This window comes from Hippopotamus amphibius, chromosome 3 (assembly GCF_030028045.1).
Source record: "Hippopotamus amphibius kiboko isolate mHipAmp2 chromosome 3, mHipAmp2.hap2, whole genome shotgun sequence".
In the NCBI taxonomy this organism is placed as follows: domain Eukaryota; kingdom Metazoa; phylum Chordata; class Mammalia; order Artiodactyla; family Hippopotamidae; genus Hippopotamus; species Hippopotamus amphibius.
In genome coordinates, this window is record NC_080188.1 from 121,443,649 (window position 1) to 121,471,629 (window position 27,981).

General features: G+C 41.5%; 2 pseudogenes; both read left to right on the plus strand.

The window, feature by feature from the left end:
• Positions 1-14,115, plus strand: part of LOC130848348 (pregnancy-associated glycoprotein 2-like) — a 34,220-nt pseudogene extending 20,105 nt beyond the window's left edge.
• A 12,010-nt stretch (positions 14,116-26,125) lies between these two features.
• Positions 26,126-27,073, plus strand: LOC130848769 (dystrobrevin beta-like; annotated as a pseudogene).
• The last annotated feature ends 908 nt before the right edge of the window (positions 27,074-27,981 follow it).

Below are 27,981 nucleotides of genomic sequence, written 5' to 3' on the forward strand. Positions count from 1 at the left end.
TCTAGTAAAGCTAGGTACAACAAAATTATTATACTCAACATGGACAATTCTAAAGAACACTATATTAATCAAACCAACAAGTTTAAGCCACCTTCTATACTAGATATCTCTTTAGTTCTGAATATTTTCCAGATGATATGAACCTAAAATACGTTCTGACCAGATTATTTTCCATTTCTGAGTATATAAGCACTTAATTTCCTTTGTGTCAATTAAACAGAACTGCTTTCCCAATTGATTGTTGGCAATACCATGCAGTTATGACACACACATAGGTACATATGAACACATAAACACAAACAAACCCTGAGGCCTCTGAGTTCCCATTTGAAAATTTCAATCCTGAGTCAGGTACAATATAAAACCTACCAGCTACAAGAAGTTGGATTCAAATTGGGCTTCTGGCAGATGGAACAAATCAACGTCAACTATCTAGATGGCTACACCCTTTTTACTAGTGTTTACAAAAAAGACACCTAGGATTTCTACTTATCCTGGCCAAGTCAAGTTCTAAATGACTTTACCCTCTTTTTTAAAATTTGCATTGAAAAAGATGGCAGACACAACTATTGAGCCCATGTCTCACAACTACTGAAGCCCACATACCGAGTACCCATGTTCCACAACAAGAAAAGCAACCACAATGAGAAGCCCGCATACCACAATGAAGAGTAGCCCCCACTCGCCGCAACAATGAATACCCAATATAGCCAATAAATAAATTAATTAGTTAATTAATTACTTTTAAAAATCTCAGCCCAATCTTTTGACAAATAATGTTATAAAAATTATTTTACTATATTCACTTATTACATGACCAAATGATTTTTGTTTTTCTTCATAACCCTATTTCTATGTACATGGACACTTCTTTTGGATTGAATCATTATAATACTAATTAACTAATATTGCATATATTGGTTTACTTTAAAATCTTCAAAAAACTATGAGTAGCTCAGGGCAGAATCACATTTTGTCTTTGTGCTGAATCATTTCTTCAGTCAGTAACTAATTCAAAGTCTGGCTTATAATGAGCAGTCATCAGGTAGATAATAAATAAGGAAGTAATAAGCATATGCACACTGAAAAGAAAATAAGATGGCAGACATAAGGGTTCTGAGAAGATCTAATAGGACATTTGCATCTCAAAGTTACAAGCCACTTCCTCCTAGTTTGACTTTGTTTCCCCTTTGTTAATACTTACAAGTCTCTTGAATTCCCCCGTAGTGCAATGGTTAAGAATCTGCCTGCCAATGCAGGGGACAAGGGTTTGAGCCCTGGTCCAGAAAGATCATACGTAATGGGGAGCAACTAAGCCCATGCACCGCAACTACTGAGCCTGTGCTCTACAGCCTGTAAGCAACAACTACTGAGCCCATGTGCCACAACTACTGAAGGCCACCCATCTAGAGTCCATACTCCACAAAAAGAGAAGGCACCACACTGAGACACTTGCACACCACAATGAAGCATAGCCCCCACTCACCACAACTAGAGAAAACCCATGTGCAGCAACAGAGACCCAATGTAGCCAATAAAGAGATAAATAAATTTATTTATTTAAGAGAAACTACTGACAAACCTTTTAAGATAAATAGGGAAGGTTTGAAGTGACGTCAAATGATTGGTGGGCTTTGGATTACATTTGGAGACACACATCTGGTCCTGTAAAGACTACAATTGCAAAAGAAAGACAGTTTGTTTTCTTTTTCAAAGAATTCGGTGGTTACATCAATGATATTGAAAGCCTTACATACCCATTCACCTATGTGGGAAAGTTTCACTTTTCTTCATTTAGTTTTAGGGACAAGGCCTCTTCCAAAATTCCTATCAGGCCCTGAATATCAGATATGGTCAGCTTAGTCAGACCAGTGGCCTCTTATTTTGGTAATTTATTTACAAACATATTTGAGGATCTTACCTATGTTTAAGAGATCTGTACCTTGAAATGTGGGGAGAATAGTGCACCTGCAAAGAGCATGGAAGCTTCGTATCCTATCCCACATATTTTCTTTATGCATCTCTTAAATCTGGCTGTTCCTGAGTTATATCCTTGGGTAATAAATCAGTATTCTACTGCATCAGGAATACACGAAAAGATGCAATAATTCCCACAGAAAAGTGGCTGAACACAAGCAGAAGACCTTGGACACCAGAAAGGACGGCAAAGATCCCAACATAATGCGGTAGGACAGAGGGGAAAAAACAAAAGGTGAAAGAGGAGGAGAAGAAAGGATAGGGACAAGTCTTACACCCTGGGGTGGGGGAAGTTGAAACAGAGGAGAGATTGCTGAATTCGGGGAAACCCCCCTTATCTGACAGGGAAACATCCTCTCCAATGGGAAATTCGATTCTTTCAGAAGGGAGGCATTTGGGACTGTCCAAAGATGGTGAGGTGGCTGATCTTTGGCAGACAGGAAAGAATGAGAAACACACAGAGTGTCCATACCATGGCTTTTCATGTCACAGACTGAGACGTGGGTTCACATTTGTACAGGGGATTTGGGGGTTGGAATGTGTGAAATGGAGAACTTGTTCAGGGTGAGAAAAGTTGTTGGCTGTGGGAACACGTACTGAGGGGACAGGAGGGAAGAAATCTGCAGCAGAGAATGCCCACTGAAGAAAGCTGGATGGCCATGGTGGTGGCGCGCTACTGCTGACCCACATGCAGGGGAGAGGAGCCACTTTTGTAGCCTCTCTTTTGGTACCTGCAACAAACAAAGGGAGGCCCCATCTGGGCCTGGTTATCACAGTCAACAAGGGATAGAAAAAGCCCTCTACTGGGGCTGGTTTGGTGTGCCTGCAGCCAAGAGCCAGAAGAAGTCCACAGAGAAAGATATCTCTGGAGACATTCTTATTACACTCAAGCCCACCAGTTACCCTCTGCAATTGGTGCTGCTGCTGCCTGGGCTCCCAGGAACCAAGCTGGGTACTACTGCTGACTCACACACAGGGGAAGGAACTACTGTTATAGCCTCTCTTTTGGCACCTGCGATGAACACAGGGAGTTCCCCTCTGAGCCTGGCTGTCGCAGTTGACAAGGCATAGAAAAAAGCCCCTGGGAGATGGCTGGCCTGGTGTGCCTGCTACCGAGTGCCAGAAGAAGGTTACAGAGAAGGACATCTCTGGAGACATTTCTATTACACCCAAGCCCACTAGCTTCCCTCTGCAGTTAGCACTGCCTGCACCACCAGGACTCCCGAGACCCAGGCAGGGCACCACTGCTGGCTCACACGCAGGGGAAGGAGCCAATATTTTACCCTCTCTCTCCCCACACACCAGTGTCTACAGACAGGCAATAAAGGAAGCTCTGCTGGTTGCAAAGTAATACAAAAAGCACCCAAGGGCTGCCCATCAGGTGCCTTGCACCAGGCACCAATAAAGAATCACAATAACACCAGAATTCCTATACCCATGGCCACCCACATCCCTGCACATTCAACATCATCCCTGGGGCTCCCAGAATCCAAGCAAGGAACTACTGTTAAGTCACATGCAGGGAGTGGAGCCACTATCAAAGCCTCCCTCTCCCCACACATCTGCATCTGCAGATGAACAATAAAGTAAACCCTCACTGAAGTAGAACCAAGGAACTTCAAGGCAGCCTCAGGACCACATTCTGAGAGTTAGACAACATGCAGAAGCAAGGACAATACCAAAGCTGAGAAAACTCAAACTTGGAAGGCAGCAGAGGATATTTCAATGTAGATAGGGATCTGAGATATCACCGGGGCTTACACTGCCAGATAATGTGGCCCCAATTGGTGGCTGGCTACATCCCCAGCTCTTGCCCTGGGTCAACATGGCTCTGGCGCCCTCATTTTCTCTCCTTGTTAAGAGAGATGGCTGCTGGCTATGATGTTCCTGCGAGGATCGGTCCCTTCACAGAGCTGGACAAGGTCCCTGAAAAGGAACCCAACACAGCACAGCTCCTCAATTGGATCATGGTCTTAAATCAGAGATCCCATCACAGAACCAAATGTGAGAGAAAACCGGATGTGTTCAAAGCCTGCTTTATTTATCCTCCCTGGCTTCTCAAGACATCAGAAAACAGAGACTTGACAATATAAGCTCTCAATTAAGAAAGAAATCTTGAGGGAAAAAAAATGGCAGTGAAATAGAAGGACATGGAAGGCATCTCTCTCCACAGATATATCAGGAATACATCAAAAGGTACAAAAATTCCCACAGGAAATTGGCTGAACACTAGCAGAAGACCTTGGACACCAGAAAGGACCGCAAAGATCCCAACATAACTGGGACAAGAGACCTCTGCAGTATGGATCCCTCAACCAGAAGTCAAGTCAGATGCTTGGGGGAAGAAGCACAGAGTCCAGGATGCTAGACCACTAGAGGGTCCACAGCCACATGGAAGATTACCCACAGAGAATTCTCACAGAGGCCTCTCTCAGACTCTAAGATGCAGATTTGTCTGACTGCCAGCAACTGCCAATGCTGGATACCTGACACCAAACTACAAACAAGACAGGCACACAAATCTACCCATCAGCACACAGACTACCTAAAGCCATATTAAGCTCACAGATACTCTAAAACACACTATCTACACAGCCATGCTAATCAGAGGGAAAAGGCTCAGATCCACACACCAGAAAACAGGCACCAAACCCTCCCATCAAGAAGCCTATTCAAGACACTGGACCAACCCCACCACAGAGGTCAGAGAACAGAAGCAAGAGGAATTACTACTAGGCAGCATAGGGAAAGGAGACAGCAAATACTATAAATTAGACAAGATGAGAAAACAAAGAAACACCTTGCAGGCAAAGGAGCAAGATAAATATCCAGAAGACCAAATATATGAAGAGGAAATAGGAAAATTGCCTGAAAAGGAATTCAGAGTAATGATAGTAAAGATGATCCAAAATCTCAAAAACAAAATAGAGAAAATACAAGAAATATTTAATAAGGACCTAGAAGAACTGAAGAGCAAACAAACAGTAATGAACAACACAATAACTAAAATTGAAAATACTGCAGATGGTATAAACAGCAGAATAACTGAGGCAGAAGAACAAGTAAGTGAGTTGGAAGATAGAATGGTAGAAATAACTGCCACAGAGCAGGAAAAATAAAAAAGAATAAAAAGAATGGGAGAAAATCTCAGAGACCTCGGTGACAACACTAAGCACAGCAATATTCGAATCACAGGCATCCCAGAAGAAGAATAAAAAGAGAAAGTGTCTGACAGAGTATTTCAAGATGTTATAGTTGAAAATTTTCCCAACATGGTAAGGAAATAATTAATCAAGTCCAAGAAGCACAGAGAGTCCCATACAGAGCAAACCAAAGGAGAAACACACCAAGGCACATGTTAATCAAACTAATGAAAACTAAACACAAAGAAAAAATATTAAAAGCAGCAAGAGAAAAGCAACAAATAACATATAAGGGAAAACCCATAAGGATAACAGCTGACCTTTCTGCAGGAACTCTGCAGGCCAGAAGGGAGTAGCAGGATATACTTAAAGTATTGAGAGAGAAAAACTTACAGCCAAGAATACTCTACCCAGCAAAAATCTCATAAAGATTTGACAGAGAAATAAAAAGCTTTACAGACAAGCAAAATTCAGAGAATCAACCACCACTAAACCAGCCTTACAACAATTGCTAAAGGACCTGCTTGAGACAGGAAACACAAGAGAAGGAAAAGACTTACAAAAAGAAACCCAAAACAATTAAGAATATGGTAATAGGAACATACATGTCAATAATGACCTTAAATGTAAGTGGATTAAATGCTCCAACCAAAAGACACAGACTGGTAGAATGGATATAAAAACAAGACCCTTATATATGCTGTCTGCAAGAAATCCACTTCAGACCTGGGGGCACATACAGACTGATACGGGGATGGAAAAAGATAGTCCATACAAATGGAAGTCAAAAGAAACCTGGAGTGGCAATACTCCTATCAGAAAAAAATTAGACTTTAAAGTAAACACTATTACAAGAGACAAGGAAGACACTACATAATGATAAGGGGATCAAACCAAAAATAAGATTTAACAATTGCAAATATCTATGCACCCAACATAGGAGCACCTCAATACATAAGGCAAATGTTAACAGCCATAAAAGGAGAAATTGAAAGTAACACAATAATAGTAGGAGAGATTAACACCCCACTTACATCAATGGGCAGATCATCCAAAGAGAAAACAAATAAGGAAACACAAGCTTTAAATGACATATTGGACCATCTCGACTTAAATGATATTTATAAGACATTCCATCCAAAAACTACAAAATAAATTTTCTTTTCAAGTGCACATGGAACATTCTCCAGGATAGATCATATCTTGATCAAATTAAGCCTTGGTAAAATCAAGAAAATTGAAATCATATCAAGCACCTTCTCCAACCACAATGCCATGAGATTAGATACCAATTACGGAAAAAAAACTGTAAAAAGTATAAACACATGGAGGACAAACAGTACATTATTAATCAACCAAGAAATCACTGAAGAAATCAAAGAGGAAATCTAAAAATACCGAGAAACAAATGATAATGGTAGCACAACAACCCAAAACCTATGGGACGCAGCAAAAGCATTTCTAAGAGGGAAGTTTATACCAATAAAATCCTACCTCAAGAAACAAGAGAAATCTCAAATAAACCACCTAACCTTACACTTAAAACAATTAGAGAAAGAAGAACAAAAGAAACCCCAGAGTGAGCAGAAGGAAAGAAATCATAAAGATCACATCAGAAAAAAACCAAAAAGAAATGAAGGAAACAATAGCAAAGATCGAAAAAACTAAAAGCTGGTTCTTTGAGAAGATAAACAAAATTGATAATCCATTAGCCAGGCTAACCAGAAAAAAAGGGAGAAGACACAAATCAACAGAAATAGAAATGAAAAAGAAGAAATAACAACAGACACCACGGAAATACAAAAGATCATGGGAGAATACTACAAGCAACTATATGCCAATAAGTAGGATAACCTGGAAGAAATGGATAAATTCTTAGAAAAGTATAATCTTCCAAGACAGAACCAGGAAGAAATGGAAAATATGAACACACCAATCACAAGTACGGAAATTGAGGCTGTGATCAAAAATCTCCCAACAAACAAAAGCTCAGGGCCAGATGGTTTCACAGGCAAATTCTATCAAACATTTTGAGAAGAGCTAACACCTATTCTTCTCAAACTTTTCCAAAATATAGCAAAAGAAGGAACACTCCCAAATTCATTCTACAAGGCCACTATCACCCTGATACCAAAACCAGGCAAAGATGTCACACAAAAAAAGAAATTACAGGCCAGTATCACTGATGAATATAGAGGCAAAAATTCTCAACAAAATACTAGCAAACAGAATCCAACAGCACAATAAAAAGCTCATACACCACAATCAAACTAAGGTTTATCCCTGGAATGCAAGAATTCTTCATTATACGCAAATGAATCAGTGATACATCATATTAACAAATTGAAGGATAGAAAACATGTGCTGATCTCAATACCTGCAGAAAAGCTTTTGACAAAATTCAACAACCATTTATGATAAAAACTCTCCAGAAAGTGGGCATAGAAGGAAATTACCTCAACATGATAAAAGCCATTTATGACAAACAAACAGCCAACATCATTCTTAATGGTGAAAAACTGAATGCATTCCATCTAAGAACAGAAACAAGACAAGGATGCCTACTCTCAACACTATTATTCAACATAATTCTGGAAGTTTTAGCCACAGCAATCAGAGAAGAAAATGAAATAGAAGGAATCCAAATTGTAAAAGAAGTAAAATTGTCACTCTTTGCAGATGACATGATATTATACATAGAAAACCCTAAAGACGCTACCAGAAAACTGCTCCCACTCATCAATGAATTTACTAAAGTAGCAGGATACAAAATTAAAGCACAGAAATCTCTTGCATTCCTATACACTAACAATGAAAGTGCAGAAAGAGAAATTAAGGAAACACTCCCATTTACCATCGCAACATAAAGAATAAAATCCTTAGGAATAAACTGGCCTAAAGGGGCAAAAGCCCTGTATGCAAAAAACTCTAAGACACTGATGAAAGAAATCAAGAGAATACAGAGAGATGGAGGGACATACCATGTTCTTGGATTGAAAGAATCAACATTGTGAAAATGACTATGCTACTCAAAACAATTTACAGATTCAATGCAATCTCTATCAAATTACAATGGCATTTTTCACAGAACTAGAACAAGAAATCTTATGATTTGTATGGAAACACAAAAGAACCCAAATAGACAAAGCAATCTTGAGAAGGAAAGACGGGGTTGGTGGAATCAGGCTTTCTGAGTTCAAGCAATACTACAAGTCTACAGTGATCAAGACAGTATGGTACTGGCACAAAAACTGAAATATACATCAGTGGAACAGGATAGAAAGAGCAGAGATAAACTATGGTCAACTAATCTATGACAAAGGAGCCAAGGATATACAGTGGAGAAAAGGCAGCCTCTTCAATAAGTGGTGCTGGGAAAACTGGACAGCTACATGTAAAAGAATGAAGTTAGAACACTCCTTAACACCATACATGAAAATAAACTCAAAATGGATAAAAGACCTAAATGTAAGGCCAGATACTATAAAACTCCTAGAGGAAAACATAGGAAGAACAGCCTTCAATGAAAATAATAGAAAGATCTTTTTTGATCCACCCCCTAGAGTAATGGAAATAAAAACAAAAATAAATAAGTGGGACCTAATGAAATTCCAGAGCTTCTGCACAGCAAAGGAAAATATAAGCAAGACAAAAAGACAACGCTCAGAATTGGAGAAAATATTTGCAAATGAATCAACAGACAAAGGATTGATCTCCAAAATATATAAACAGTTCATGCAGCTCAATATCAAAAACACAAACACCCAAGCAAAAAATGGGCAGAAGACCTAAATAGGCATTTCTCCAAAGATATACAGATGGCCAAGAAGCACATGAAAAGCTGCTCAACATCACTAATTATTAGAGAAATGCAAATCAAAACTACTATGAGGTATCACCTCACACTGGTTAGAATGGGCATCATAAGAAAATCTACAAACAGTAAATGCTGGAGAGGGCGTGGAGAAAAGGGAACGCTCTTGCACTGTTGGTGGGAATGTAAATTGATACAGCCATTATGGAGAACAGTATGGAGTTTCCTTGAAAAACTAAAAATTGAGTTACCATATGACCCAGCAATCCCACTGCTGGGTGTATACCCAGAGAACTCCATAATTCAAAAAGACACATGCATTCCAATGTTCACTGCAGCACTATTCACAATAGCCAGGACATGGAAGAAACATAAATGCCCATCAACAGATGAATGGATAAAAAAGATGTGGCACATATGTGCAATGGAATATTACTCAGCTTCAAAAAGCAATGAAACTGGGACATTCTTAGAGACATGGATTGACATAGAGACTGTCATACAGAGTGAAGTGAGTCAGAAAGAGAAAAACAAATATCATATATTAACATATATATGCGGACTATAGAAAAATGTACAAATCAACCAGTCTGCAAGGCAGAAATAGAGACACAGATGTAGAGAACAAACATATGGACACCAAGTGGGGAAAGCATGGAGGGTTAGGGGGGAAAGAATTTTGAGATCGGGATACCAAATTGTAAACTCTAAATATATGCAATTTATGGTCTGTTAACTCTATCTCAATAAAAGTTCTTAAAAAAAAAAAAAGAAGAAGTTTCCGGAGAGACTGTCTACCACCCCATAACTATGGCCATCGGGCCACATCTGGCCCTGCCACTGGTTTCTCTAAATAATATTTTATTAGAACACAACCATGCTCATGGGCTCAAGGGTAGCGGCTTGGTCCAGGGCTGAGAAGCAAGAAGGAGAGCAATGAAAGGTGTCAGGATACAGTTTGGAGGAAAAGTCAACAGGCTTTGCTGATGGATTTGATATGGCAGAAAGAAGAGGGATGGTGGGAATGTTTACTTCCTCACTAACATTTAACCAAGAGCCTAGGACCAGCTACAAAACTGACAGGAGCTCGTACAAAATGAACATGTAGGACCTGTTCAAAACGTATTAGGAATTTCCAGACAGGGATAGCAAAGGTGTGGGTCCCTCCTGAGAGTGGGGCCCCATGGATGGCACAGGTCACAGGCTCATGAAACCAACCCTGAGTTAGCCTGAATCCAATCCCTTAGTGTCATCCAGCCTTGGCTTTTCTGAAAAAGAAAAGGCTACACAAAGGAGAGGCCAGACCCCTCCAGCACGATGTCTCTGAAGGTATCTCTGAGCACTCTGGTTCCTGGAGAAGACCAGGCTCTCTTCAGAAAGGTGAGTGTTCGGAGCCTGGCCAGGCTGCCACGCTTCAAACATCTTCTGTCCCATTCATTAGTGGTTGACCGGCCTTGGTCAGATAATTAATCTCTCCATGCCTCAATATTCACATCTGTAAAATGAGGACCATATTAGTGCCTCCACTGGGTGGATAAGCACAGCCCTCAGACAGTGAGTGGCATTATTCTCTGACAAAGATTCCTCCCTCTTCCTTCTCTCCCCAGCCAGGAGGAGAATGGCAGTGTGGGAATGTTTGAAGGGATGGACCACAGCTACCACAGAGGATCGCTCAAGTGGATACCAGTGTCCCAAAACCACTTCTGGAAGATAACCATGAACCGGTAAGCTTCTCCCTCTAAGGGTCACCCCAAGTTTAACTCTGACAGGTGTACATGGACACATGCAGACATACACAAATGCACGCAAAGACACACAGTCACACAAAGAGACATACGATCCACGCACAAAGACACACATATAAACACACACAGAGATACATATAAACACACACATTGGCACACACACAGGAACACAGACATACACACAAACACACAGATACACACAGGACCTATTGGCTCATAATCAACCCAGGCCTCCTACCAACAGCCTAGACCAGTGTTCCGAACACGGTCCTGTGAAGTGTGGGCAGCCCGGAGAGGCCTACACCCACTGCGCTTTGAAGCAGGTGGCATGGTTTGAGAATCATTCAGTGAATAGACAAGAGGATCAGGGAGAAATTCACCAGCATAAACAGAGTTGTCATAAGATGAGCAACTCTCCATGGCTACCAGGGATGGAGGCAGTTCATATTACCCAAAACTGCTAGTTTCAAAACAGGTAAATCCTGGACAAACTGGAAAAACTGGTCTCCTAATAGAGAAGCTTGCAGGCAATGGAGAGAGGTGGGCTGCACGCTGGAGACCTGAAAGCCACTCATACAAAGAGACACTCCCCCTGCCCATTGCCACCCACCCCTATGTCCCGACACACAGCGAGGCAGGGGCTGTGACAGAAAGTATTAGGAAGCTGGTATCCAAGAGTGGCTTGAGAACAAGTGGAATAATTGATGGGATTCTGTGTGATACCCTCAGACAGAAGCTCACATGTCCTTTGGAGGCCCCCAGGGATAGATGTATCATTGCCTGGACAGTGGTCTCAGTGTCTGAGCCAAATGAGAGGGCCGTGCTGGGAAAAAAACTTTACCACAGCAGCCTGTTTTACCCTCCTCAACGCTGTGAGCATCTGCTTCCCCAGAGAGAGTTGATCGTCACTGTGTTGGTTGACACGTTACTGGTCAGACACCAGACACAGGACTCTGGTTATTCTTCACTCATTTATTCTCTCATTCACTCAACAAACAAACATTATGCATCCACTGTGTGCTGAGCACTACTTGTGCTGACCATACAAATTGCCCTTTCATCAGGTGAGGCAGATGTACATGAGATGAGTCACACACATAATGAACTACCACTTTGGTACTTGCTACAAATGAGGAAGAGTCTAGACAGAGTGACCAAGGCAGGAGCCTGATCTAGTCTGGGGGAAGGCTCCCATGAAAATGTAACATTTAAGCTGAAACCTGGCAAGGAGGATAAATTAGATAGACAAAGGGGATGGGGGGCTTTTAGGAAGAGCGACCAGCACATACCAAGACGCTGAGGCACAAAAGAGCCTGGTGCATTCAAGAATTGAAAGAAAGTCAAAGGAGATTACATGACCAGAGCAAAGGAAAGCAGAGTCAAGTCATGAGTTGAAGGGCTGTTCTGGAGAGAGTCAGTGAAGCAGCATTCATGGGAGGAGACTTCAGAGTGATCCTGGTGCCCATTTTCTCCCACTCTCTCTCAGAATCACCATGGACAGAATGGTTATTGGTTGTTTCAATGGCTGCCAAGCTATTCTGGGTACCGGGACCTCATTGCCGATTGGCCCAACTAGACTGGTAACCACCATCCAGAAGCTCATCAATAGCACACCTATGGGTCAAGAGGTGAAGGGACATGTCACAGGGTCACTCTGGGGCTCTTCACATACTAGGAATCAGCTGGGCCAACTCCTCTCTTCTTTCTCTAACAGTATGTGGTTCCATGTAGCTCTATCACTCAACTGCCTACCTTCACCCTCAACATCAATGGCAATGAATATCCAGTGCCCATTCCAGCCTACATCTGGAAAGTGAAGGGCCAACCCTGGGGACTTGTTCTCAAATCTGGGACTGGCAGGAATACTTGGGGTGAAGAGGCGACCCTCTACAGGGCAAACCACACCCCGGCAGATGCTGTTGAGCCCCTGTGGTTAGTCCAGTGCCTCCCACAAAACTAACCACTTGAGAATAGAGAGCAGTCTAGGACATCCGTCATCCTGGAATAAATAGAGACAGCACCCCATGCTGGCATGGTGCAAGGCACAAGGAGAGGGGAACATTAAGGACCTCTGCCCTCAAGGAGCTTCAGTCCACCAGCGCCCTCAGGTGGTTGAACACAGAAAGTCAGCTCAAGCAATCCCTGAAATAGGCCAAGTGACAAATGGGGCTGGCTTGGGACAGTCTCAGTGTGTTGTCCCACCATAATGATTAACAGTTCCCTTCCTATATCAAAAGAGTCCTGGTTGGATGATCAATTACCTGGTTCCCCTAGTCCTCAGCTGAAACTTCCCCTTGCTGAGCCCCAGTTCCACCTCTGTGAGTTGGGCTACCAGACATCTTGGTGTTGAGGTTGGATGCTCATGTGAGTAAAGGGTACACAGTGACTGCACAGCCCTGGCACAGGGTTGAGGCTTGATGTCACCTCTCTATGGGAGTACAAAAGAGGCTAAAGGGTGCAAAGAGGGGCTTTAAGGAAGACAGGAAATTTCAGAAATCCAAAACCCCCAGGCTCATAGAGGCATGAGGAGGCCTGCTTGGGTTGAGGCAAATCTACACTGGACTCCCTGCAAATGGCACCCTGGGGGCTGTGCCAGGTGTTGCCAGGTGCAGATTAGGGGTGGTGAAGGCGACAGACAAGAGGAGTAAAAGGGTAAGTCACCCAACCCAACCTGGACTGGCCAGGGAGGGTGAGCATGGGTCCAGGAAGTCTTCCTACAGGGGCAGAGCACAGGCTAAAGATCAGGTTGTGGGGAAGAGAGAAAAGAAAAGGCATTCACTACAGAGAAAACCAGGAGCATGGATCAGAAGGAAAGAATAGGGGAACTAGGAGCCATTCTTCTTTTTTTGGTTTTTATTTGATTGTATTGAAGTATTGTTGAGTTACTTTGTGCTGTACAGCAAAGTGACTCAGTTATACACGTGTGTGTGTGTATATATATACATATACTTTTTTCTCTTCTTTTCCATTATGATTTCTCAAGGGATATTGAATATATTTCCATGTGCTATACAGGAGGACTTGTTTATCCATCCTCTATATACTAGCTTTCATCTGCTAATCCCATACTACAATCCTTCCCTTCCCCACCCCCATCCTTCAGTGCAAACACATGTCTTGGCCATTCTTGTTCTTCAAAGGGCATCCCCCTTCCTCATCTGCTGAGAGCCACTTGATTCTTACTAAAGAAGAGACAAAAACCAAGAAGATGCCAGCTCTGGATACTGATGGGGGTGGCAGGTAAGGGCTCAGGCTGACTGGGGTGTATTTTCAACTCCCCCAGAGTCCTCAGGGCCACTGTCTCATTGTCTTTCAAGGGATCACAGAGCACAGGAAGCAGCAGGAGAACTGGATCCTGGGGCATGTCTTCCTGAGGGTGTATTTCTCCATTTATGATCATGGAAACAACAGGATTGGCCTGGCTCCTGCAGTGTAAATGCTGGGCCTGCTTCAGGAATCAATTAGGCTCACTCAAAACACGCCCTTTCTCAAACGTAGGGCACTCCCACCCAGCAATGGTGGTGGAATGTGTGTGGTGCTCTGCAAAACCCTATTCTCAGTAAAGAATAAAGGATTCCATTCCCAATGGTGCTAATATGAATGTGTGCCTCTCTTTGGGTCGGGGAGGTGCTTCATAATCTGGCAGGATCTAGAACTTTGTCTGAACCACTAGTGAGAGCAGCCCAACTCCAACTGGCTTCAAGGAAATGGAGACTTATTGGAAGGATATTGGGGATCCAGGACATAGAAATCATAGTAGATCCAAAGAGGTCATTGATTGGATGCAAGAAATCAGAAGCCATCAACTCACTCTTTCTCCCCCTCACTCTTTCCATTCCTCATCTTTGATTCACTCAACCTGACAGCTTTCTTCCCCCAGGCTTCTATATGTATATCCCCAAGGGTCTAACATGTAAGGAAAGAAACTCAGAAAACATTAGGTTACCAGGGAGGGCTCTGATTGATCCACCTCAGATCATGTGTTCAGCCTTGGACCAAATATCCTGGCCAGGGTTTGCAGTATTATGATTGGTTTTACTTGGTTATTTCTCCCTGTCCCAGGTGACTGACAGTTTCCTCCAGCATCATGGGACTGGAACCTGGGAGAGGCAGCCAGAAAGAAAGTGGTAGGAGGATGCATTACACCATGGAAGATATGGTGACCGCACCACCAGCTCTACCACATCCTCACTTATCCGGATAATAAGGGTTAATAAACATACTTTCAATTATTCCCATCTCAGGAAATCTTTGACAGTGGCCTGCTTGATGGGAGTTCTGGGTGAGGCCTTTCACCCTGAGATAGTTCCCCTTGTCCCCACACCCCAGTCACCAGCTCTCTGCCACCCACACCTGCAGTGTCCTTTACAGTCCCACTTTCCAAGAGATAGACCATGTGAATCCCTGAGCTAACCCCATACCTCCAGCGCCCAGAATGATCCTTCCCTTGGCCTCCAAAACTGTTAGGGAAGATGCCACTCACGTGAAGGGAGACCCAGGTGCACAAAGCCTTCAGCCTTTCTGAGCCACCCACAGGGGCAGAGCTACAAACCATTTGGATCAAGCAGACATGGTTTGGCACATCTGGAGTCGAAGCATCACTTCTGTCCACATGAAGACCCTAGGAGGAGGCCCAGGCTGGTGATAGCAAGGGTGAGAGGTGGAGGGAGACCAGATGAGAGAAGGAGCAGGAAAGAATACATCAGGTGGAAAACACACCCCAACACAATGCATAGTATGGGCCCTTACTCTGGCAAGACCAACATCAGGGAAAGGGAAGTCCCACTTCCATCATTTTCTTTTCATTGTGAACAAACTCACAGAGCACCGTCTCTGTGTGACATGCTGTGGTGGACCCCAGGGATAGAGGGCTGGGATATGATAGGCTTGGGGCAGTGAAAGAGGACCAGTTGCAGAGCTGATAAACAGAGGAAAGGTGAGAGAAGAACAGTTTTTTGTTTGTTTGTTTTTAATGGTAGAGATAATGATCAGGGCTTAATGGAGACTCAGGTGAACAGTTTCTCAAACTTGTTTTCCAAGTGCTCTTCATGGAACCATAAGCAATGTCTCCCTGTTGGGGAGAAACCACCAATAAGAGTAAGAGTAATAACTCTGGTTAATTACATACACCATTTCACTGTCTCCCCATGATCACCTGCAGGGCACAACCCCCTAATAGAGATGAAGGAAGTCTCCTCCACACTTCTGGCCCCAGGACTGTTGACAGGCACATAGTAGGCCTTCAATAAGTACATGCTGAATAATTAAATGGATGAATCCATAGATACTTCCACTAGAACACACTGCTGCATTCCTCGTGGGCTTCATATGGTGTCAGCATGACTTATTGGATAATATCAACCAGAAAAATCAGGCTTTGCTTCCCTAAATGAGCCTAAGGCTGAGGTTGGGGCTGTGTCTGTTAATGAGTCCTCTGTTCCTGAGACACTATATTTGTAGCCTGTGCTGCCAACATGAAGATAAACTCTAAAGTTTTTCAAAAATTTTCTTTTTTTGGCCACACCACACAGTATGTGGAATCTCAGTTAACTGACCAGGGGTCAAACCCACTTCCCCTGCATTAGAGGCATGTATAATTGACCACTGGACAACCAAGAATGTCCCAAAGTCTGATCTTCAAAGCAACAATCTTCCCCCACCTTCCTCTTTTATCCTTTACCCATTGCAGACCAGAGAGATGTATAGCCACCAGTGAGAGAAAAGGTAGGAAAAAAACAGGAAAAGAGATAGATCACAACACTTCTTGAAACTGTGTAAATTGGTACAATCTTTATGGTGATGACTTGTTCTTAAAATATGTATGGTCTTTGTCCCAGGAATTTTGCTCCTAAGGCTTATTGTAAAGTGATGATCAGAAGCACCCAAAGACACAAAAAAGCAAGGGTGTAGTCCTCAGAATCTCTTTCAAAAGGGAAAATCATGGAATCCCAAGACACATTAAACATGAAGTGTCCATAGCACAGACAGCCATCATGCAGACAACCTCCTTCAAATTGTGTTTTAGGAGAATATTTAATGAGGAGAAATCATCCCAATATGACATTCAGGGAAAAGAACTGCATAGAAAAGAGCACAATCCCAGTTCTGTTAAGTACATGGAAGTCAGTGCAGCACACTTGCCAGGCATGTACATCCTGTAGCTTTTCTACCTGGGTTCAAATCCCACCTCTGACACCTACCAGTCATAGGACCTTCATAAGTTCATTTCTGGACATCAGTTTCCTGTTCTGTAAATTTGAGATCAAGGAAAGCTCCTCCCTCACTAGTCATCAGGAAAATGCAAATCAAATGACAGTAAGACACCATCTCACATCCATTAGGATGGTCGATATCAAAAAACAAAAGATAACAAGTGTTGAGGAGGCTGTGGAACCCTGTACACGATTGATGGGGTTGTAAAATGGTGTAGCCCTGGAGAACATAATGGGGATTCCTCAAGAAATTACAAAGAGTATTTATATTTGATCCAGCAATTCCACTTCTGGATATTTCCCAGAAAATTAAAATCATGATCTCAAATGGATATATGTGCTGTCGTGTACCTTGCAGCATAATTCACAATAGGCAGGATGTAGAAAAAAAAATAGATTCATCAGTGGTTGAATGGATATAGAAAATATGGTTGAGATGTACAAAGGAATATCATTCAGGCTTTTTTAAGAAAAAATGTATACATTTATTTGGCTTTGCCAGGTCAAAGATGCACCGCATGGGATCTTCAGTTGTGGCATGCAGGATCCTTAGTTCCTACATGCGAACTATTAGTTGTGGCATGTGGGATCTTCTTCCCTACTCAAGGATTAAACCCAGGCCCCCTGCATTGTGAGCATGGAGTCTTCTCCACTGCACCACCAGGAAAGTCCCAGTCATGGCTGTTTATATGTTTAATTTCTTTCAATCAATTTGATGTGATGCTAAAACTGACAACATACACCTCAGATTAACACTTAAACCCAGGTGCCTGGGACTCAAATCCAGCCCACACCCAAGGTCTTTCAACTGAGATCACACACATGGTTTCAGGGCTTTATTAAGCCCAAGTTTTTGATATCTCATCGCAGAATGTATTCAGTGAGAGACAAACTGATAGGTAAGAAGTGGATTTATTTACACAGAAACACACTCCACAGACAGTGGCGGGCCATCTCAGAGGTTGAGAAAGGAACCATAGTATGGGGTTGTTAGTTTTTATAGGGGTGGGTTATTTCATAGGCTACTGAAAGGGTGGGATATTCCAGCTCTTTCAGCACGGGGTGGGGATTTCCAGGAATTGAACACCACCCACATTTTTTATCTATTAGAATATAATTGCTTTACACTCTTGTACCAGTTTTTGAGGTACACCAAAGTCAATCAGATGTTTTTATATACACATATCCCCATATTCCCTCCCTTCCTCAACTCCCCCCCACCCTCCCCATCCCACCCCTCTAAGGCATCATCCATCATCAAGTTGATCTCCCTTTGTTATACAGCAACTTCCCACTGGCTATCTATTTTACAGTTGGTAGTATATATATGTCTATGCTACTCTCTCACTTCGTCCCAGCTTCCCATTAACCCCCACCACCACAACTTCGTGTACTCCAGTCCATTCTCTGCATCTGCATCCTTGTTCTTGTCTTGTCACTGGGTTCATCAGTACCATTTTTTTTTTTTAGATTCCGTATATATGAGTCAGCATACAATATTTGTTTTTCTCTTTCTGGCTTACTTCACTCTTTATGACAGTCTCTAAGTCTATCCACCTCATTATATATAGCTCCAACTCATTCCTTTTTATAGCTGAGTAATATTCCATTGTATATATATATATGCCACATCTTCTTTATCCATTCATTTGCTGATGGGCATTTAGGTTGCTTCCATGTCCTGGCTATTGTAAATAGTGCTGCAATAAACAATATGGTACATGTTTCTTTTTGGATTATGGTTTGCTCTGGGTATATGCCCAGGAGTGGGATTACTGGATCATATGGTAGTTCTATTTTTAGTTGTTTAAGGAACCTCCAAACTGTTTTCCACAGTGGCTGTACCAACTTACATTCCCATCAACAGTGCAGGAGAGTTCCCTTTTCTCCACACCCTCTCCAACATTTGTTCTTTCTAGATTTTTTGATGATGGCCATTCTGACCAGTGGGAGGTGATACCTCATTGTGGCTTTGACTTGTATTTCTCTGATGATTAGTGATGTTGGGCATTTTTTCATGTGTTTGTTGGCCATCTGTATGTCTTCTTTGGAGAAATATCTATTTAGGTCTTTCACCCATTTGTAGATTGGGTGATTTGCCTTTTTGGTATTAAGCTGCTTGTATATTTTGGAGATTAATCCTTCATCCATTGTTTTGTTGGCAACTATTTTTTCCCATTCTGAGGGTTGCCTTGTTGTCTTCTTTATGGTTTCTTTCACTGTGCAAAAGCTTTTAAGTTTCATTAGATCCCATTTGTTTATTCTTGATTTTATTTCCATGATTCTAGGAGGTGGCTTAAAAAGGATCTTACTTTGATGTATGTCATAGAGTGTTCTGCCTATGTTTTCCTCTAGGAGTTTTATAGTGTCTGGCCTTACATTTAGGTCTTTAATCCATTTTCAGTTTATGTTTGTGTATGGTGTTAGGAAGTGTTCTAATTTCATTCTTTTACCTGTAGCTGTTCAATGTTCCCAGCACCATTTACTGAAGAGGCTGTCTTTTTTCCATTGTATATTCTTGCCTCCTTTGTCAAAGGTAAGGTGCCCATATATGCTTGGGCTTACCTCTGAGTTCTCTATTCTGTTCCATTGATCTTCCTTTCTATTTTTGTGCCAGTACCATACTGTCTTGATCACTATGGCCTGTTGCATATTTTGAAATCGGGAAGTCTAATTCCACCAACTCCATTTTTCCTTCTTAAGATTGCTTTGGCTATTCGAGGTCGTTTGCGTTTCCATACAAATTTTAAGATTTCTTGCTCTAGTTCTGTGAAAAATGCCATTTGTAATTTGATACGGATAGCATTGAATCTGTAAATTGCATTGGGTAGTAGAGCCATTTTCACAATGTTGATTCTTCCAATCCAAGAATATGGTTTGTCCATTAATCTGTTTGTGTCATCTTTGATTTCTTACATCAGTGTCTTAAAGTTTTCTGCATACAGATCTTTTGTCTCTTTAGGCATATTTATTCCTAGGTATTTTATTCTTCTTGTTGCAATGGTATACGGGAGAGTTTCCTTAATTTCTCTTTCTGCACTTTTGTTGTTAGTGTATAGGGATGCAAGAGATTTCTGTGCATTAATTTTGTATCCTGCTACTTTACTAAATTCATCAATTAGTGCTAGCAGTTAGCTGGTAGAGCCTTTCGGGTTTTCTATGTATAATATCATATCATCTGCAAAGAGTGACATTTTTACTTCTTCTTTTCCAATTTGGATTCCTTTTATTTCATTTTCTTCTCTGATTGCTGTGGCTAAAACTTCCAAAACTATGTTGAGTAATAATGGTGAGAGTGGACACCCTTGTCTTGTTCCTGTTCTAAGAGGGAATTCTTTCAATTTTTCCCCATTTAGAATGATGCTGGCTTTTGGTTTGTCATATATGGTTTTTATTATGTTGAGATAATTTCCTTCTGTGCCCATCTTCTGGAGAGTTTTTATTATAAAGGGATGTTGATTTTTGTTAAAAGCTTTTCCTGCATCTATTGAGATTATCATATGGTTTTTATCCTTCAATTTGTTGATATGATGTATCATGTTGATTGATTTGCATGTATGGAAGAATCCTTGCGTCCCAGGGATAAATCCCACTTGATCATGTGGTATGATTTTTTTAATGTGCTGCTGGATTCTATTAGCTACTATTTTGTTGAGGATTTTTGCATCTATATTCATCTGCGATATTGGTCTGTAATTTTCTTTTTTTGTGACATCTTTGCCTGGCTTTGGTATCAGGGTGATGGTGGCCTCGTAGAATGAGTGTGGGAGTGTTCCTACTTCTGCTATATTTTGGAAGAGTTTGAGAAGGATAGGTGTTAGCTCTTCTCTAAATGTTTGATAGAACTCACCTGTGAATGCATCTGGCCCTGGGCTTTTGTTTGTTGGGAGATTTTTAATCATAGCTTCAATTTCTGAACTTGTGATTGCTCTGTTCATAGTTTCTATTTCTTCCTGGTTCAGACTTGGAAGATTGTATTTTTCTAAGAATGTATCCATTTCTTCCAGGTTATCCAATTGATTGGCATATAGTTGCTTGTGGTAGTCTCTCTTGATCTTTTGTATTTCTCTAGTGTCGTTTGTTACTTCTCCTTTTTCATTTCTAATTCTGTTGATTTGCATCTTCTCCCTTTTTTTCCTGATGAGTCTGGCTAATGGTTTATCAATTTTGTTTATCTTCTAAAACAACCAGATTTTAGTTTCATTAATTTTTGCTACTGCTTCCTTCCTTTTTTTTTTTTTTTTTTCTGCTCTGATCTTTATGATTTCTTTCCTTCTGCTCACTTTGGGGTTTCATGGTTCTTCTTTTTCTAATTGTTTTAGGTGTAAGGTTAGCTTGTTTATTCGATATTTTTCTCATTTCTTCAGATAGAAATGTATTGCTATAAACTTCCCTCGTAGAACTGCTTTTGCTGCGACCCATAGGTTTTGGGTTGTTGTGTTTCCATTGTCATTTGTTTCTAGAGATTTTTTGATTTCCTCTTTTATTTCTTTAATGATTTCTTGGTTGTTTAATAGTCTATTGTTTAGCCTCCGTGTGTTTGTATTTTTTGGAGTTTTTTTTTCCTGTAATTGTATCTAGTCTCATGGTGTTGTGGTGAGAGAGGATGCTTGATATGATTTCAATTTTCTTGAAAATACTGATGCTTGATCTGTGACCCAAGGTGTGATCTATCCTGGAAAACGTTCCGTGTGCACTTGAGAAGAAAGTGCATTCTGTATTTTTTTTGGATGGAATGTCCTATAAATATCAATTATGTTGAGATGGTCTAATGTGTCATTTATAGCTTATGTGTCTTTATTTTCTGTTGGGATTATCTGTCCGTTGATGTAAGTGGGGTGTTCAAGTCTCCCACTATTATTATGCTACTGTTGATTTCCCCTTTTATGGCTGTTAGCATTTGCCTTATTTATTAAGGTGCTCCTATTTTGGGTGTATAGATATTTACCATTGTGATATGTTCTTCTTGGATGTATCCCTTGATCATTATGGAGTGTCCTTCCTTGTCTCTTGTAATAGACTTTAAAGTCTAATTTGTCTGATATGAGTATTGCTACTCCAGCTTTCTTTTGACTTCCATTTGCATGGAATATCTTTTTCCATCCCTTTCCTTTCAGTTTATATGTATCCCTTGGTCTGAAGTGGGTTTATTGTAAGCAGCATATAGAAGGGTCTTGTTTATGGATCCATTCAGCCAGTCTGTGTCTTTTGGTTGGCGCAACTAATCCATTTACATTTAAGGTGATTATTGACATGTGTGTTCCTATTACCATTTTCTGAATTGTTTTGGGTTTGTTTTTGTAGGTGTTTCCCTTCTCTTGTGTTTCCTACTTAGAGAAGTTCCTTTAGCAATTGTTGTAAGGCTGGTTTAGTGGTGGTGGATTCTCTTAACTTTTGCTTGTATGTAAAGCCTTTGATTTCTCCATCGAATCTGAATGAGATTCTTGCTGGGTAGAGTATTCTTGGCTGTAGGTTTTTCTCTCTCAGAACTTTCTGAATACCCTGCTACTCCCTTCTGGCCTGCAGAGTTTCTGTATAAAGGTCAGCTGTTTTCCTTATTGGTTTTCCCTTATATGTTATTTGTTGCTTTTCTCTTGCTGCTTTTAATATTTTTCTTTGTGTTTAATTGTCGTTGGCTTCATTAATATATGCCTTGGTGTATTTCTCCTTGGGTTTATTCTGTATGGGACTCTCTGTGCTTCTTGGACTTGGTTAATTATTTCTGTTCCCATGTTGGTGAAGTTATCCATTATAACCGCTTTAAATATTTTCTCAGACTCTTTCTGTTTTTCTTCTTCTTCTGGGATGCCTATGATTCTAATGTTTCTGTGCTTAATGTTACCACTGAGGTCTCTGAAACTGTCCTCTATTCTTTTTATTCTTTTTTCTTTTTCCTGCTCTGTGGCTGTTATTTCCCCTATTCTATCTTCCAACTCACTTATTTGTTCTTCTGCCTCAGTTATTCTGCTAGTTTTACCATCTAGACTATTTTTAATTTCAGTTATTTTGTTGTCCATTGCTGTTTGTTTGTTCTTTAGTTCTTCTGAGTCCTAATTAACTGTTTCTTGTATTATCTGTATTTTGTTATTGAGATTTTCTATCATTTTTACTATCATTAATCTGAATTATTTTTCAGGCATTTTTCCTATTTCCACTTCATTTATTTGCTCTTGTGGGTTTTTTTCCTGTTCCTTTGCCTGCATGGTGTTTCTTTGTTTTCTCATGGTAGTCCAAACTTAAGGGGTTGCTTATCCCAGCAATAGAGGGGTTTCAAGAAGACTGTCCAAGCCCCAGACTAATGGCAGAATGTTGAATTAAACAAATACTAAGTCTAGGAAACACATACATGTATAAGACACACAATTACTAAATCCAATAGAACATAAGGCACTAGGAAAACCTGACAGAAGAACCCCAGTATGTTATCAGACATTCAAAGAAGAAACCAAAAGAAATTCAAAACCAAAACAGAACAAAACAGAAACAAAAGCAAAAACAAACAAATGAGCAAACAAATAACACCACACACACACAAACACAAATCCAGGAAGATTTTGAAAGTTAGGATCAAGTATAAAAAAGAGCTAGAGTACCACCAGACAGACTGGAGATTCTCAGAAAGAAAATACATAATTATACTAAGAACTAAGATAAAGACAATAACCTAATAATAAATACCAAAGTGGTGTGTCATCTGGAGAATAAAGCAAGGAGACTGAGCAGATAGTTAATGTTGCTTATAAGTATATTAAGATAAAATAAACTAAAAAAGCATAGAAGACAGGGCAACAGAAGAGTGTAGTGTGACTGGAAATATGAAAATAAAAAGAAAGAAATAGAAATGTATAAAAGATAGAGATGAAAAGAACGTAGGACAGATATATATTTCACACTAAAAAAAACTTAGCTAGAAATAGAAGTATATAAAAAGGCTAAAAATAAAAATAGAATAAAAAATATGTTATAAAACTTGTAGATCCCTTAGGACTAAGATTGTGATTAATAAAGGAAAAGAAAAAAAGAAAAAAGTAGAACTGACCCCAGAATGGACCAATTCAATAGAATTAATACTAATATTTCTGTTTCCTTGGAGTCTCTGCTGTAAGTGTTCCTCTACCCGCCTTGGGTTTTTTGTATTATTCTGCAACCATCAGAGCTTCCTTTATTGTTTGTCTGTAAGCGCTGGTGTGTGGGGAGGGAGAGGGTAAAATAGTGGCTCCTTTCCCTGGGTGTGAGTGAGCAGTGGTGCACTGTCTGGGTCACGTCGTTTCAGTCGGGCGTGGAGGTGCCTGTTGCAGAGGAATGCAGGTGGATCAGGTGTAAACAGAATGTCTCAGAATTGGTTGGGCTCTCTCTGGGCTTTTTTCTCTCAGCTGCCCATGCTCTAAGCCAGCCCCTCCCGGGGGCCTGAGGACCTTTGTTATCCCTGAGTGCCTTAGCTTGGCCCACAGGGGTCCCTCCTCTGCCCATTGCAGGCATCAAAAGAGAGAGAGAGAGAGGCTATGTCCACAGCTCCTCCCCCCTTCCTGTGAGCCAGGAGCATCCAGCTGTTATCATGGCCAGGCAGCTCTCAGGGGCAGGCACTCCTTGCTGCGGACCTCTTCCCTCCTGTCCTCTCGGTTCATCTCCCCACTGCCAACAATGTTTCTCACCCTGAACCAGTTTTCCAGTTCCCACGCTCCCGCTCCCATACCCCCTGTTCAGCTCTGAATCGATGTCTCACTCCGGGAATGCTTAGGTGTGGTGCGGACCCTCTGTGTGTTTCTCACTCCCTCCCATCTGCCACAGCTCGGCCGCTTCACCCTCTTTGAGCCGTCATAAATGCCTCCCTATAGGTTATGTTGGGATCCTTGCCATCCTTTCTGGTGTCTGAGGTCATCTGCTGGTGTTCAGTTGGTTCTTTGTGGGAATTACTGTGTCTTTTGGTGCATTCCCATGCATCTGTGGAGAGGGATGTATTCCATGTCCCTCTACATCACTGACATTTTTCTCCCCAGTGCCCACATTTTGATCCTTATGTTTGTATTCCTGAGGCTTAAGGTCTAGTGGAAATCGACGTGTCCACCATCTTGGACCCATTTGGCTCTCCTCAATTTATGTGATATCTTCTGGCTACATGGTTCTTTCAAGGTTGTGCCCTGCCCCATTCCCTCCTTTTCCATCACTCCCTCAACAATTTTACTCCCATACTCTTTTTTTTAATACATTTATTTTTTTTTATCTCTGGGCTGTGTTTGGGTCTCTGTTGGTGCACATGGGCTTTCACAGGTTGTGGTGAGCAGAAGCTACACTTCGTTGTGGTACACAGGCTCTTATTGCAGTGGTTTCCCTTATTGTGCAATATGGGCTCTAAGCACGTGGGCTTCAATATATTTGGCAAATGGCTCAGTAGTTTTGCCTCATGGGGTCTATAGCACAGGTTCAGTAGTTGTGGCACATGGGCTCAGTTGCTCCACTGCATGTGTGATCTTCCAGGACCAGGGATCAAACCTGTGTCCCCTGTAATGGAAGGCAGTTTCTTAACCTCTGGGCCATGAGAGAAGTCCCTACTCCCGTATTCTTATGGCAAGAAGGCAATGATCCATCCCCTGCAACTCTTTCAAGGCAGAATATGACCATTGAACCTAACTCTCAGGGAGTAAAAATCTCTGGATGCCTGACCTAGGAGCCCCCAGGGCAGGACAGCCCCTTGTTTTAAGTCACTATATGCTGGAATCCTCACATAGCCATCCTCCTGTTGTGGGACTGTTGTAGTTTCTTCCACAGCCTGTCTATGAATCTCCTTGATGAAGAAGCACTTTTCCTACCAGCATCAGAGTACAAAAATATCAATAAATGACAGAAGACTTAAAAGGTGCAGTTAAGCATCTCATTAGAGTATAATCAATAGACTTGTTTACAATAACCAGGCTATGAACGATTACACTTAACATACCAAATAATCCTAGTTAAATATTTTTCTTTAAGATGCCTCAGGGGCCCTCTGAAGTACCCTACAGTTAGCTGGAAATCAAAAGAAACAATTAAAATTTGATATTTGCAGGCACCCTCTCACCCCCGCACCTTGGGCAGGCTTGCTACATGCCAGGCCACCTGAGAACGTTCACTGAGGGGGCTGCTCAGGGACCGGCGTGGGTGCCACCACTGCCTCAGCCACGAGGGCTGGGCTGGAGGAGGCAGAGGAGGCTGTGGCCCCCAGAGACCTTCTTGCTGCCCCCAGCTCCAGCTGGGAGGATGATTCAGGAAACAGGGAACAAGCAGAAGACCATGGCAGAGAAGAGGCAGCTGTTCATAGACATGTGTGCTCAGAATTTTGATGTCATATGACTATCAACTTACAGAACAGCTTGCAAATTGTGATTTGTATGATAAAGAAGCAACCTCCATCTTGTTGATATCTGGAACATGAAGGAAGCCTTCTGAGACAGTGGCCTTAATACACAGGACCACACCACTGAGATCAGTGTCTCCCACCTTGAGACCGTCCTCTCATTCATCTACTACCAGCTGAACAAGTGCCTTCCTTCTACTCATCAGATCAGTGTGGAATAGTCCATTAGCCTGCTCCTCAACTTTATGATTGCTGCATATAACAGTGAGGCCTGAGGCAAGTTAACAGCATTTTCAGTTAGAGCTATGTTAGCAACTATGTTTTGTGGAAGAATGCTGGACAAATTGAGATCTGTTTTCTCCCAGATGTCAGATTTGGAATGATAGTTAGCAAGTTTGACCAGTATCTGAAGGAAGTTCTGGAGCTCCCAACAGCTGTTTTTGAATGGGCCATCTTTTCGTTACACAGAGCACTCAGTCCACACCTGTTTTCCACAACATAAAAAGATAATGCTAAATATGTTTTTAGACCCAATGATGGCCAATCTTCCTCCCCAGTGCCTTGTCTGGATACATTTCATGCATAGGCTTTCCCATGTTGAGAATGTCTTCCACCCCGTAGAGTGCTCCTACTGATGGTGTGAGAGTATCATGGGCTTCTGCTACTGATGCCAGAAGTGCCACAAATACCAGCTCTACCAAAATTGCTTTTGGTGTGGCCATGCCAGTGGTCCTCACAACAACCAACTCCAGATGAAGGAGCATTGCTCTTGGGTAACTGCCTTGTGTCTCAGCCTGTGTCCCCAACGGTTTTCTGTTTCATCTGCAACAGCACTAGGGCCACTTTCCTGACAGATGCCTACTAAATAAGGATGTGGTATCAAAAAATATTGACCCACCATAAAAAGGAATGAAATTGAACTATATGTCATGAGGTGGATAGACTTAGAGTCTGTCATACAAAGTGAAGTAAGCCAGAAAGAGAAAAACAAATACTGTATGCTAACACATATATATGGAATCTGAGGAAATGGTACTGATGAAACCAGTGACAGGCAAGAGTGGAGATACAGAAGTAGAGAATGGACTTGAGGACACAGGGCTGGGATGAGGGGCAAAGGGGAAGTTGGGACGAGGTGAGAGAGTAGCATATTTACACTACCAGCTGTAAAATAGATAGCTAGTGGGAAGTTGCTGTATAACAAAAAGACATCAACTTCATGGGAGATGCCTTGGAGGGCCAGGACGGGGAGGGTGGGGGGGAGTCACAGGAGGGAGGGGATATGAGGATATGTGTGTAGATGCAGCTGATTCACTTTGGTGTAACTCAGAGATGGGTACAAAAGCGTAAAGCAAATATATTCCAATAAAGAGTTTAAAAAAAAATATTGACCTTTACATCTATGATGGGGGTTGCAGATATGTTGTGCTTTATCACTTGATTTTTTTTCTTTAAGAATATTTATTGAGATACAATTGACATACAATAATCTGCATATATTTAAAGTGTAAAAAAAGTGATATTTGTGAAGTTTGTCAAAAGGTTTTAAAACACTTGGTCAAGTAAGATCATTGGTCACTGTGAGACAATACTTATTCCTTAACCAAAGTGACAAAAGATCTCAAAAGCAAATACACATCATTTAAAGGCAAATACACTCATACTATCTGTTATTAAAAGCAGCATTTCAAGAAAACGTTGAAGGGAGAAACCAAATTCAATCCTGGTCCAGCTCAAACCCAAGAAAATCCAATTTCCA